Here is a 14,953-nt window from a genome sequence, read left to right on the forward strand (position 1 = left end):
GATTATAACAAGATTTCTATAATGAATTAACCAGAGGAAAATCATTCTGTTATTCTCACCAATGTCAAAAAATGATTTCGTGCTCGGAAGGAAAAAGGCGAGAGAATCTTTACAACTGACTGTTCTACCACCAAGAAGCAATTACCCCTTTGGAAGCACACACACACACAACAAAAATACACTGACTTCCACACCATCCACCAAAGTTAAATAAAAATTTTAAAAGCTAATGGGAGGAAGTGAATTACTCCTAATAATCTAGATGAATTTTTTTGACAATCTTTTCTCAAATTTTTTTTAAGATTTATTTATTTATATAAGAACTGGGTACAGGTCAGAGGCGCGGGAGTGTGAAAGAATTCACCAGAGAGTGTGGGGAGCAGAACAGGCAGACGGACCAAAGACACTGCAGAGAGCAGCAGCGGGCAAGGAATCGAACCCGCACTGCACAGGCTGCAGACAGCTTCACAGCCCTGCTGCACCACCAGGGAGGCCCTATTTTTGACAATCTTTATAGGCAGCACCTGACTTACAGGAATTCAACCTTAAAAGGTACAATTTGCTGCAATTGATATTTACAGCACCTAATCACTTTATTTTTACATCATTATAACAAAATGTTATGCAAACAACACACAACTTACATTGTCCAGTGAGTTTTGCCCTCCCTTCCAATATTAACAGCCAAACGTCTTTTATTGGTAAATACACTAAGGTCTAAGAAATGAAGTTTGTCATGCAGCATAAGGATCATAACTCACAGTGCACCTTCATATTTATGAGACCTTATTAAATGCAATGTTAAGATATAATTCATATACAAATAGATATTCAGTACTTGGGGTCTTATGATGTTATATTTTTCCAAAAGAATAAGCAGATCATTTTTACAAAGAACTTTTTTTTTGTCAAGAAAGTACCAAGTCATCAGATAAGGGCCAATTCTATATTGGGGGGTAGGGTGGAGCTGGTTTTACTTATTTCAATGATATTGTAAATAATCAAATGTTTTCACTTGGAATGTTGGCTGATTTAGATCAATATGGTCATAGATCTACAAGTGGACCATGGCAGTTCCATTTTTGGTTTAAGGGTATTCTGTTTTCAGGATAGATCACTTCTGATGTAGATTATTTCTGTTTCTCCTCTCCTTTTGTACACTCCAGAGATAAAGGGTGTGGAGGCAGATGATGGTCAAGGGAATGGTTCTAAAACAGGCCAGTGCCTCAGAAATTCTTCTAAACATTCCTTGGAAAAAGCCCTCATTAGAAGCTAAATTTCTAGAAAACTTCCTTGACTGTTTCCGAGAGTGGTCCTACAGCAGAATAAAGGTGCCATGTGCTGAGGACAGATACAGACCCACCTGTGTACTGAGAACTTTTTAAAAACTAGTGGCCCTATGAAGTATCTAGGAAGGTGGTGATTTGAAATACTATCATCCTGTGTATAACATGCAGTAAGTGACTGTCAAATAGACCACTTCTTCCTTGAAATTTTGCCTTTACTTGGCTCTAAAAAACCACAATCCTGGTTCTCCTCCTGCTTCACTGTGGTTTACTTCTTACGCACAACTGGTGATCTCATGCAGCTTCCTGTCTTTAAATTTGATCTAACTTTGTCAACTTTAAAATCAACATCCTGAACTCAGAGATGCCTAACCAATCACCTCTTTGACATCTCTATTTGGAGACCTTAAACACAGTAAAACTCAAACAAATATTGGAACTTCCCCACCACAATCCTCTCTTTACCATCTATAAACAGTAACTCCACATTGTTGCAACTACTAAATTCAAAACCATGCACTCATCTTTGATACTCCAATTTGTCTAAAAACCCCAGTTTGTTTTCAAATTGTATCTAGACTCTCATGTCCTCTCACTAACTCAAATGATATCTTGGTGTAAGCCACAACCATTTCTTTCCTAGATAACTACACATAGCTCCTTTATTTCTGCCATTCCGTTCTACAGTCCATTCTCAACAGATAAACCAAAATGATCCCTTAAAAATATAAGTCAGGTCCTGTCACTGCTCTGCTCAGAACCCTTTAATGATTACCATCTCACACAGAACATGAATCAAAGAACTCTGCTCCACTCCCCTCCCTTTCACAATCGTTTTGTTACTTCACCAACTCCTTCCTATCTCATTCCCCCCTTGTTCACTTTGCTGTGGCCACAGTGGCCTCTTGACTGATCCTTAGATGCAATAGGGCCTGTCTCAGGGCCTTTGCACATGCTGTCCCACTGCTTGGAACATGTATCCCCCACCAGGATCAAACATGACCTTCTCAGGGACACCTGTCTTAACCACCCTATTAAAATTTGAAGCCCCACTTGCCTGTGTCCCCACCACTCCATTCCCATTTTACTTTTTTTCATGACACTTATTACCATTTAGCATATAATTTATTTCATTATCTGTTCCCAAACCTACTTCCAATATGGAAGCTCTATGAAAGAATGCTTGTTTTGATCTCTGCAAAAACTCCAGTGTCCAGAACAGTCTAGAACATAATAGGCACTCAATAAATGTAAGAAAAAAATACAGAAATAGCATTATAATAGTTATATTCTATAAATATAGAAGAAACTGCTAACCAGAACTAAAGTGATTGTCTCTTGAGGAAGGATATGGGACTGTGGACTTGGAAGAGGGAAGGAGACTCCTGGTTTTGGTTATAAGACTTGAAATATTATTTGACTTTTCAAACAATTTCTTAAACAGAACCATATGGAAATGCTGACATTCTATTGTTTTGAGTACAAAAACAGCAATTTCACATGCTTCAGCATAATAAATACATTACTTTGATAAAAACATAATTTTTCTAATTATTTTCCATATTAGTATAGAGAATAAAAAGAAAACTCAGAAGACAGAAAGAAACCTTTCAGAAATTTGGTTATATAAGAATTAAAATATCTATAGCCTCTGTCACTTGGCATATAAAAGGTAAAACACAACCAAAACCCCAGAAGAAAATGCAGGCAACAGAGAAACCTTATAATACAGTGACAGCTCATCAAATTAACAGAGACTGATAAAGAATCTGATGGGAAAAATAGGCAAAGATAAGAAAAGAAAAATTAATGAAGTCATAATATTGCATAAAGCCACACTAATTTTTTTTTAAGATTCATGTATTTATTTATTTATACAAGAACCGGGATACAGACCAAATTGGCAGGAGGATGAGAGGACTGACCAGAGACAGAGCGGGGAACAGAACAGGCAGACTGATGAAATACACTGCTGAGGGGAGCAGCAGGTGAGACAGGAGAGGTCTGCCTTGCCATGTGGGACCCTCGCCGGCTGGCTGGGATTGAACCGGCGCTGCAGAGGCTGCGGACAGCTTCACAGCGTGGCGCTTAACTGCCTGTGCCACCAGAGGAGGCCCTAAGTCATACTATATTAACAGGCATTTAGCAAATATATACTTTTGCCATAAAACAATTGTGCCGTTTATTTCAGCATGTTGCTTCTGCGACCGCTTTGAAAGGGGCATAAAATTTGTGAGGATTTGGCTTTTGGGAGGAAAACAGAATTTTACAAAACAGTCAATTTGTTCAATCTATTTGCAACAAAGTAACTATTCAATATTATAGTTAAAAAAAAAAATAACCAGAGACTATGATCAAACTTGTTCCTTCTGCAAACAAGTTCAAATGTGGTCATTAGTTAAAAGCTTATTTTTTTAAGATGTGGTCCATATACACAATGGAATACAACTCAGCTATAAAAAAGGATGAGCTTTCACCACCACGGATGGAACTGAAGGGGACTATGTTAAGCAAAGTAAATCAGAAGAAGAAAAACAAATACTGGATGGTTTCACTCACATGTGGAATATAAAGAAACAAAACAAAGGAACAGACAAATCTAAACCCAAACAAACCCTAAAAATCTGACTGTAGAAATGAGACTATAAGAGCAGAATAGGGGAGGGGGAGAGAGAGGTCGCCATGCACTCTGGTGGAGGACTGTGGGTATTGTTTGTCGGTGTGGTGTGGTAACATACATCAGAAGAGGTGTGAGCCTGTACTCTTAAATGATATACAGGATTGTAATCCAGTGTTTCCTCATTAAAAAGTAATACAATTTAAAAAAATTTCTTCTTTTGAAGAAATGCTCCATTAGAAAGAATTTACTCAAAAAATCAAAATCAACAGGCAACTATAAACCAGAGACATTCTGCAGTGAAGGAGGAGGGAGAAGGATCAAAATAGGGGAGGGAAGAGCACAAGGGACTACAGTGATGGTGTTGTGGATGAACTGGTGGTGGGAATTTCATGGGGACTATACCCGAGATGAGAAAGCATACATCGTACAAAATGAACAATGATGCAAAAAATATATAAAATAATAAAAAAAGGAAAAAACTCGTATCTGTTATTGAATTTGATGGTATGAAAAATACCTTACCATTATGAAAAAAAAGAAAGAATTTACTCAATGTATTATGTCATATCCTTTATTTTAAAACACAAAATCTTTTATGGTGTGCTTTTCTCAGTCATTTTGTTAAATTCCCTTGTCTCCATCTAGGTGAACTTCCAGGTGTGTGAACCATATGTCATAACAACCACATAGGCCAGAAAGAAAAGACACAATGAAGTGCATACATGAAAACACATCTACCAGGTTTTTCCTTTTGTCACAGTAAAGCATGGAAAGGAAAACTACTGTTTCTAAGACCAGGAGTAATTCTGTACATTCTAAGCAGTACTTGTAAATTTGAAAGTCTAGAGAAGCTAGATACGTGCATACAAAGGAACACGTCACTATTATCATCCAAGTGCCAACCCAACTGTTAGGAGAATGACTTCAACAGATGTTCCATGTCAGCATCAGCGAGACAATGGGTGGAAGGAGCTGTGTCCAAGTGGAGAGCTTGTAATCCCTTTGAGGAGTCAGTTATAACTCAGCTCCAGCTAATTATCCCCATGGAGAAATAAAGGTCTAGTTTGGTCAAATCTTTTGTTTTGTCCAAGGAGTCAGTGATTTTTACATAAAATTTCTTGAATTTGTAGGTCCAACAAAAACATATCTTTTGTCTATGCACAGCCTGCAGACTGTGTGAGAGGCACCAGTTTGACATGAATTATAATATGATTACTGACATTCCTCTTTCACCTGGATGGTGTGCTATTGTCACCTTTAATTAGGTAATATAGAATTGTCTCCGGTAGCACAAAGCCCCCTACCTTTTCTATATCTATTTCTATTTTTCCCTTCTATTGGGCTATCTGCATGTTTAACTTTACCTGCTAATGCCAAAATTCTCTCATCTAAAGCATCCCAGCATCTTACTTCCATACAGTCTCATCTTTGGGGCTCATCTGTGGGGTTCAAGCAATGACTTCCTATCTTAGGAATTTAGTCTTTTACCATCGATTCCACCTGTCTACAAAAATGATCCCACTGTGTTCCTCTACTAACGTCACACATAAATGCTGCCTTAACTCAACTGCTATCATTCTTTCACTGTCAACTCTGCAATTTCTTAACACCTTACATTTTGACTTCCAGTTAAGTGGCTTTCCATATTTCATCAGTAATGCCAGGATGCCAAACCCAATGGCATTTTATCAGGACTCATTTTCTTTGAATGCACCAAAGAAATGCTGCTTGCTGATCACTTTTGCACTTCAATTTATATCTGCTTACGCGTTAAATTTATAAAACTCCTACATGCTATAAAAACTCCTATTTTATTCTCATACAAACAGTAATATAAGTACAACCATCAGGCAAAAATTTAATTAATAAATATGTAAATTACTTAGCCTGACATTAAAGAAACCACATTGTCAAGGGCTATACTTCATTTCCAGCTCCATCATCTACATATCACTCAAACTTAAATATGCCTTGTGCTCTGTGACACTCATCACTGTCCATGCTATTACCTTCAGCCTCTGCTACTACACATAATTCCACCCAATCCAGCTCTTATGTTATCTCTTGTAGGACTGTTGCTCACTGCCTCCAAGTGAGGTGATCACACCCTACTCCCCAATTACAGCATTTGATGTGATACTCATCAGATGCTACTTCATGCCACAGTTGTTCATTGAATGTGCATACACTTACCGTCTAATTGCAGTATAGGCCACCCATTATCTTCTCATTCCCTGCATCCAAGTTTGCAGAAAGTTTCCCCCCATGCTGGTTCTGGCTTGGTCATAGGACTTGTTTTGGTCAATGAGACATTAGTGGATGTGATATGAACAGAAGCTTCCATAGCACTGGAGACTGCTTTCTCTTGTTGCTCTCTGGAACTCTGAGACCATTATTTGGACTAGTTCACTGACAGGTAAAAACTTCATGAAATAAGAGAACGTTCACCCAGGAAAACACCTGCTTCCTCCCATACCAACCAGACTCCAGCAACCACCACACTGCAAAGACTCGCCAAGCCAACACACCAGAACCATCCAGCTGAGCACAGAGTCATAAGAATAAATGCCTCCTGCCTTTAGCTATTCAGTGTCTGAGAACGTAAGAGGTGTTAGTCGACACACAGAGTTATCTGTCACACACTCGTTTTCCCAGATGAGTAAAGAATTAATTTTCACCTCTCTGCTCATGTAATTCTCTCTTACTAAATTACAATTTTCCTAGCCTAAAAACGGGAATACTCTATTTCTGCATGGGGTTTCATCTTGGGGTTGTAAATGGAAAACTAGAGGGAAGCATATTCTTAAAGATAAAGTATAGGTGTTATAGTTACACAGATATGGATTTGAAACCAGGATGCACTATTTCATTATCTTTAGGTCTTTAGATAAATTCCATAAACTGTCAGGGCCTTATTTTGCTATTTGTAAAGAGGGCAAAACATCATCAAATTCACAGTATTAGAATTATTATGTAATAAATATCAAATACACTAACTGGCACATTTCTTCCACAACCAAGTGATGATTATCAAATACATAAATATTACTCTGAAAATAGGGAGGTTGAAATAATCATCTCTAACATTCTAAAATCTCTTAAAACTGAAATAGTGTTTCCACACCATTCCCTCTTACACAGAGAACACAGAACTTGTCAATGTGTCCACACACAGCAGAGGTAGAAAAAGTCTGAAGTGAGATATGGATGAACTCTGATGCCTTTAGCAATTGATAGGAATCTTGGTTTTTGTTTACAACATCCTTTGGCTATCCAAACTGGGTATTTTTCCTTACAGTACACATCAGCAAGCTAATCATAAAGCTTAACTCTATTTGGGGCTATTTATTCAGTGGTGATTTGGGAGATGTTATGGGAATAATAAATCACTAGAAAACACATCAAAATATTATTATTTAGATATTTTGACTAATTCGCAGTTAACTAGATAATTTAGAAAAGTCCAGATACTATGAGTGGAGTAAAATTACTTAATGCAAATAAGATGCTGTTTCAAAAAACATAGAATGGTTTATAAAAATATAGCATTTGGAAAGCTTCCTGAGCAATAATAAAAGCATATTACGAAATCCTTTGTGTCCAACCCATTGAGCCTGTTTAATATAAAGATTCATGCTGCCCCTCACCCCCAGTATCAGAACATGCTAATGCAAATTGCTAATTTAAGATAAAACAATATAATGGTTTTGAAGAAAGCAACAGAAAGAAAGAAATCCTCTTCCATGACCAATTGCTCACCTATATAGGTTCCGCTGTTGTTACCAGCATAGTCAGCATCTTCTGGATGAAGTGTAAAAGCAAACAGAACAAAAGCCAAGAAATAAAGCAGAACAGTTAGAAGCCCAGCCACAGATGCAAAAAATAAATTACTTCAAACAATTATGTAAAGCACAGCAAAGGACAGCCCTCACAATGCCACTCTTAAACATAAAACATTTTGTTTTATATTTAAGTTTAAAGTAAGTCTGAAACATGCAATTATTTTTTTCAGCCTTCTTCAGAGCTTCCTTGATGCAGTTCCAAGAAAATTATAAAAGACTTGCCTGAAACATTTATACTTTCATAGTTAAGAAAATTACAACACTTGATTCCCGAAGTAAATTTATTTTTATAAATCAGGTTCTTTGATAATATGTAAAATACAGCACTTATTTTGGCTCACTGGATTAGACAGAAAGGTTAAGATTAAGATAGGAGGTCCTTTCTTTTGAGAGGAACAGATACTACTGTAGGGAAGGCATAAAAGCATAATGTTTCTAATTTTTATTTTGTATTTTAAAAATGAATAGATGAAAACATTTTAAAATGATGTGTTTATTTCCATGAATTAAATGAATACAGAGCAATGTAGATTTAAAAATTTTAGTTATTTACTACTGTAGGCCTCTAATCTCTGTATAAATATTCATCTGAAATGAATAGCACAGCTTATACAGAAATCATATAACTGAAAAGATTCTTCCCACATTCTTATGTTAAAATGTCTGTTAATATATTTGTATTAAGATTGCTTCCTTCATTCACCTTTGAGACTACTGACAGATAAAAGCATAACGTACTATTTTTTCGGATTACTTTCTGTATTTTTGCCATATAAAGCAAAATAAAAAGTATATATCTTTCTAAAACAAAGTCTAGCCATAATTTCTGGTACTGTGATATCAAGAGAGAAGTTAGGATGCACCATCATCTTTTATATCATGAACTACTTGCTAGAGTCGATTTACTCCTACAAATATGTGCACTAAGTGAAACTATTAGACTACTGCAGGGAAACTTTTATACATGTACCTTTAATTTCCTCTGAGAAGCACAAAGAAAACAAGAAAGGAAATGATTAAATGTGCAGAAAATACAATTACAGTAGGAAGATATTATATCAAAGGGGGAAAAAAAACCACCTACCACACTCAACTGTTTCCTCATCTTAGAAAAGCCAAAGGGGGAAAAAAAAACAAGTGTATCTTAAATACTTCAAAATTATTAGTGAATAAAAAGAATTCATGAAAAACTACATTTTAGACTGCACTGTGGTCTTGATCTAAATAGAATGTTTTACAAATAAGCAGAAACAAGAGAAAATTTTATATAGCTTATTAAACACCCAATGGGAAAAATAACCAGGAAAACCTGTCTGTATTTTTTCAAAATAATACCTTTAATAAGAGGATTGCATTTAATTTTCATAAAACAGTTCTCTTTATAAACTAATCTGCCCAGTCAACACAAGATATTTTGAGATTAAAAAAATAGTAAAAAGGAAAGATTTTAGAAGTAACAAATTTTGCCCTTAAAATGCCTCATGTAGACTGTAAATTTAATGATTTCCTAGCAATTATCAAGTTATTGCACCTATGAAATGAATCCAGCAGAACTCTATTCTTGTCCTATTTAACTTGATGAAAGGTATTTGAAAAAGCAATCCTAAACAATTCTAGGTTACTAATAAGACAGCAATTTTAAAAGTTTGAGTTAGGAAACTCATCTTCGGTGAAGGGTAGTGAAAGTCCAAGCAACTTAAGAGAAGTAAAATCTAACCACAAACCAATGCAGAACTTATTTCACCACAGGACCTTTGAGGGTTAACAGGGGCTATTAGAATAGCTCTCTGTTGCCTCTCTCTAAACTGCAGAAGGGAAATTAAAGAAAATACTTAGAATTAAGTGTGTACTACTGCATTTTTACTTTTCACAAACCTCTGAGTCCTCAAACTGTTGTTTCTACTTGAATAATATGAGTGGAAATGACATGCAGACCATTATTATTCAGATACATACTCAAAAAGAGTCACCCAAGTTATGTTTGTTTATACTGATTTCTTAGCTTGGTGATGCCATGGGCATCTAAAATGGCTTTAAAAGACAAACAATGAATTTCATGATATGGGTTAGCCAAACCAAGCAGGCAGGAAATAATACAAACTGTGTTTAAGAGTGTCTGAGATCTCAGACAATCCACCATAAAGCAGATGGTGAGACAGAGTATTATTTCCTGTAGGAACAATAGGATACACTGAGGGCTGCACCTTGATTAAAAACCCACTTTTAATGTAAATCAGAAGATAAAAGCCATGTCTCACACACACACACACACACACACACACACACACACACACACACACCACAAATTAAAACACCAAAGCCAAACCACACTAAAACATCTGTAGTTTATATTACATATAGTATATACATATTTCATGTTCTAATAAAAGGTCATGAATATGCTGCATAAACTCTCAAAAGAATATTTCTCCCATGTAATTCCTAAGAAGAGACCAGTATTTTTAGCATGCTACAACACATACATACATTCAATAGCAAGTACCGTGCTTAATAAACACCAGAAGGAAAAATGAAGGAACAGAGTCCCTTTGACTTAGCAAGTTTGAACAAAGAAAATACACATATATAAAGGTGCTTTCAGAAGAGAATTGGGATATAGCATGATTCTTAAGGCATTGTTCTACATATATTAAATACATAAACCTAATTATTCTCCAAAAGCTCTATAAGGCCAGTATTATTTTCCTCATTTTACAAATGAGAAATCGAAAGTACAGAGAAATTAAGCACTCAAAGTGGAAAAAAATGGCAAACCCATGCAGTCTGGCTCCAGAGTGAGTTTGTAATTAGGCTATACTATCACATCAAAATCACTTTCTAATTACTCCAACTTCAAACTAGAAAGTGCATGTCCTGGCAGAGCTATGGAGATAGGGCACTGCTGCTGCTGGTGGTGCTTCTTTCAAGTTTCCAGCTGGCTCCCACCCACCTCCCAGCACGTGGGTCTCTAGCCCCTGCCTCTATCCCAGCTTCAATCTCAGGTGTTTATCAGGACAGAGGAGCCAAGCAGGGCCCTCCTCTCTTACCTGCCTTATCAGGAATCTACTCACTACTATCTTCAAGCACTTAAGACCAGGATGAGAAAATTATAAAAATCACAGTGGGGAGGCCACCAAGGCCACAAAGAGTGATTCTGCTATCTTCAGAGAATGGGATGGGAAGACTCTTATGAAGAACATTTGATGACCTTTCCACACTGGTAGCTGTTACTCTGAATGTGACGTACCTAATAATCTTGTTAAGTGGAAAAACTGAATATATTGGTGTGATACTATTCACTGGGCCTACAAGTTAAATCCCCACCTTGGGAACCACGTTCCTATCTCTACCATCACCTCCCATGTCAATCTCTCCTGAAAGTCTGCACTAAACCATGACCACAGACCATACCCCGGGCTAACCAGCCTTTTTACCTGCCCGACATTGGGTCCTCAGGACAAATACAGAGACAGTGTGGCTTAAACCCTGCATATGGAAAGTTTAACAGCACGGGTCCTGAGAATGTTTTAGAAGGAACATCAAATGTGTAAGAAGAAGATAGTTTACCAAGATGAAAGAAAAACCAGCAATAATAATTAGAAAGGCATTCACTTCAACCATGTCATGACATAAATAATCAGATGTGCCATTTACAGCTTAGTTCATCTGACCCTCCTTCCATACAAACTCTTAACTTTGGCAACTTCCAAAGAATGTAAGAGGAAAATGAAATACTTGTGGTAATTTTTTTAAAACCTCATATGTTTCTGTTTACACAAAACCTCTCCAATATTAAGAAAATGTTTAACAAGGTTTTATACATACAAACAACATAACAACATAAACAATCTAGTTGGTAATTTCTGAATTAACTTTGTGTATGAACACATTAAATAAGTATCACGTAAGATGCCAGGAGGAAGGTATTTCCTCATCTTTGAAAACTGTATGTCACAACAATCTGTAAAGTTATATATATTATTTTAAAAAGTTTGGACTTCCAGACTCACACAGGGATCCTTCTTTCAGTCAATGTTTAAATCCTTTTGATGGTAAGTTTTGATCTTCCAAACACAAAATGCTTCTCTTTGAATGGTTACACTGTGTTTGAAGAGACATTACGCTACAGTTACTTTCTTTTGCACCCAGGTGATGATCATCACAACTGGTTAAAATAAATTCTACAATAAAATATTTTATGTTTTCACCTTCTACTCTCTAAAAGGTCAACAAATTGTATATTTCTGGTTTTTTTTAATTAAAAGAATTCCAAGAAAATTTGTAAAAGGGAAAATTTTAGTTAATATTATCCCATTAGTAGTTTTAGAAATTTGGGGGGTATTTATTCTTTGGTAACCAAAAAAAGGGGAACTAAGCACTGTAATAAAATGTCATATTTGAATATTCTGTTGTAAAATATACTACATGAACAAGAGCCCTTTTTGAAGACTGTATATACTGGATTTAAATATAAATTACATCCCATTAAAGTTAAAATAAAATCAAGGTTTATGTGATTAGAAAGACAGCTTTTAAAATATACTTATATTCAATAAAAAGAGAAGAAACATTTCAAAGCTATCAAAGAAATTCCTATTTCTTTTTGAAAGGTTAGGTGATGTATTGCTTTATATACGCAACTGAACTATAAAAATGTGTATTTGGCAGAAAAATTATAGAGTACTTTAAATTATATCGACACAAGAATGCAAGCTGCCAGGTGCCTGTCATGAAAACTACTTCTATGTTACCTGAAACATTAGATACATCCTTACTCATTCCCAAAACACTTAATCTGTGTCTTTCATATTATAATCTAAAAGTTGGTCATATCAGAGGAGACCCATCAGACTTCCAGGTCTGCTCTCTGTCTGTGTTATTAATATAAATCTCTTATGTGAGAACCTATTATCTGATGAGGGAGGAAGGGAAGAAACAGAATTCTACTCTAATTTCTTTGTTGGATAAATAATTTTCCAAAAATAGGTGGTGAGGAAAGAGGAAGGTGGAGTCCCTATACCAAACTTCTTAACTTAGGGATGTTTTAGTTTTACCAGTTTATGTTTTATTTTTTAAGGAATATTTAATTTATGTGGCAAATTATTTTGCTTGAGATTCCTATTTTCTGGATATGTTCGAGACATGCCAAGGCCCTTAGAGGGAGGAAATAAACCAACAGTGAAGATGAATTCCACCCACACTCAAGAGTTTTGCCCGAGGACTCCAGCGTTAAAGCCTGAAGAAGGTGGTGTTATCAGGGCTTCTGATTTTGTTTACTGGCATCCAGACCTCTAGTACAAATACAAATGTAAATATAAGTAATGTGGGGCTTCTCCATTCATTTTTGACTTAGGTTGATAATAACCGAACCCCTGAAATTTCAGAGGCATCTTCCATACGTTTTCCTCCATGCAAACTTGACTTATGCTAATATGCTGGGAATCAAATAAAGAATAAAATCATAATGAGGCATCCAGGAGAGGAGGGGATGAGAAGGAATTGGGGACTGGGTTGGGGAGAAGAAGAGCACAGGGACTATGGTGATGGACTACGGGTGCTTTGGTGGTGGAGGAACAACTGTGGCCACATCTGAGTTTTGGGCATGTTTTGTCCAAAACTTAACAACCATGCAAGAGAAGAGTTAATTAATTAATTAATTAATTAATAACAGTATGAGCTGCTTCTGAGGAGACCCTGAACAAAATAATAATAATAAAATCATACTAACAGAAGCAATCACTGTAAGAAAAGTTAACTGGCTAATTTAATATTTTTAATTAGTGAAGCCATTATTACAAATTCAGTGCTTAAACATCTCCCTATGTTTTGGTCCACCTGTAAACTTTTTTGCAGAAAATATTTATTGACATTTAGAAATTTCCCAATAAATCAAACTTTTCCTAAAACCCAACCTATGGATTATTATTTAAAATTATAAAAATAAAAGACTGTTAACCTCAGTTTTTCTTCATTATGTTATTCTATAATTTAGCAACGGGCATGATAACATCAAGTTATTCCAAACATTTAAGGACCAAATGAGGCAAATGGCAAGATTTAGCTAAAAGTCTCTACCCAACATACAGGCTACAAAACAAATAGCTTTCAAATGCCTTTAAAAATACCCATAAACACAACAAGTTCTACACAACTTCTGAGTCCAGGGGTCAATGATACAATATTTAAAGAAAATTCAAATGGAAATTCACATCTTTGAGAATAAAAACACTAGCTTCCTATTTAATTTTCATAGAAATATACTGTCTCTCCACAGGTCATATTTACTATACACTAGAGGTTTAATTTGGACAAGGTTAACTGGATTTGCTTCTACTCACAAATAAAGAATATCTAAATATAAGAACAAACAATGCTCTCCCAGTAAAATAAAACCTAGTAAAAATGGAAAATAAAAGTAAACATTTGTAAAAATTATTCAAAAGGCAAAAAAAAGAAAATTATATACACACACACACGCATGTATTAATACAGACACAAAATATCCAACTGAAGACAATACAGTAAAAAGATAAATCTTGGAACAGTATTTTTAAGAAGTAGCGCATAAAAGTACTGTATGTTAAAAAATAAAAAGCCTTTAATAAAATTAATACTTTTACACACACATACACACACATACACACACCTCCTTTATATTCACCACACATTTATACTGAAACCAGTTGGAGGAAAGTTATTAAAAAGACGACTTTATGCAATCTTTAGTGAAAATTTATCACAAATTTTAAATAAAATCCCTAATCATATCAAATTGTTAATTTCTAAGCTGCCAAAAATCAAACAAATTTGAGTGTCTATTGAGATTCCATTAGAATCACATTTATTTCATTTTCAATTTACACACATTTTATCCCACAGTAAAAATGTGCAGGCCTCAGATTTTAAAATTCCTTCAACAGCAAGTCAGGTGGATATGTCTAAGTTCCTTTCAGTTGAATGAGTTGTCAGTGAAAATTCATTACACTTGAAAACAATGCAATATTCTGGTTAAACTTTAAGCTTTCTGACGTCACAATACCTGTGGCATTCTATGACAAGTGTTTTTTCCTTCTGCCCAGATTTAATGGAGCAAGAACAAGCAGGCTTTTGAATCAGTGCTCCACTTTAAGTGTTTGCTGCTTGCAAGATTTATACTCGACTGCAGTTTGGCTCTCTTAAAATATAATTCCTGGGCTATAAGCTTC

At 35.5% G+C, this 14,953-nt stretch overlaps 1 protein-coding gene across 1 annotated transcript in view; it reads right to left on the bottom strand.

Moving 5' to 3' along the window:
* The window catches only part of MPP7 (MAGUK p55 scaffold protein 7), a gene marked incomplete at its 5' end in the record, with an annotated part of 111,396 nt that overhangs the window by 28,228 nt on the left and 68,215 nt on the right, over positions 1-14,953 (bottom strand). The window lies entirely within an intron of this gene.

Source organism: Talpa europaea, assembly GCF_964194135.1.
Source record: "Talpa europaea genome assembly, chromosome: 14".
Classification (NCBI taxonomy): Eukaryota; Metazoa; Chordata; class Mammalia; order Eulipotyphla; family Talpidae; genus Talpa; species Talpa europaea.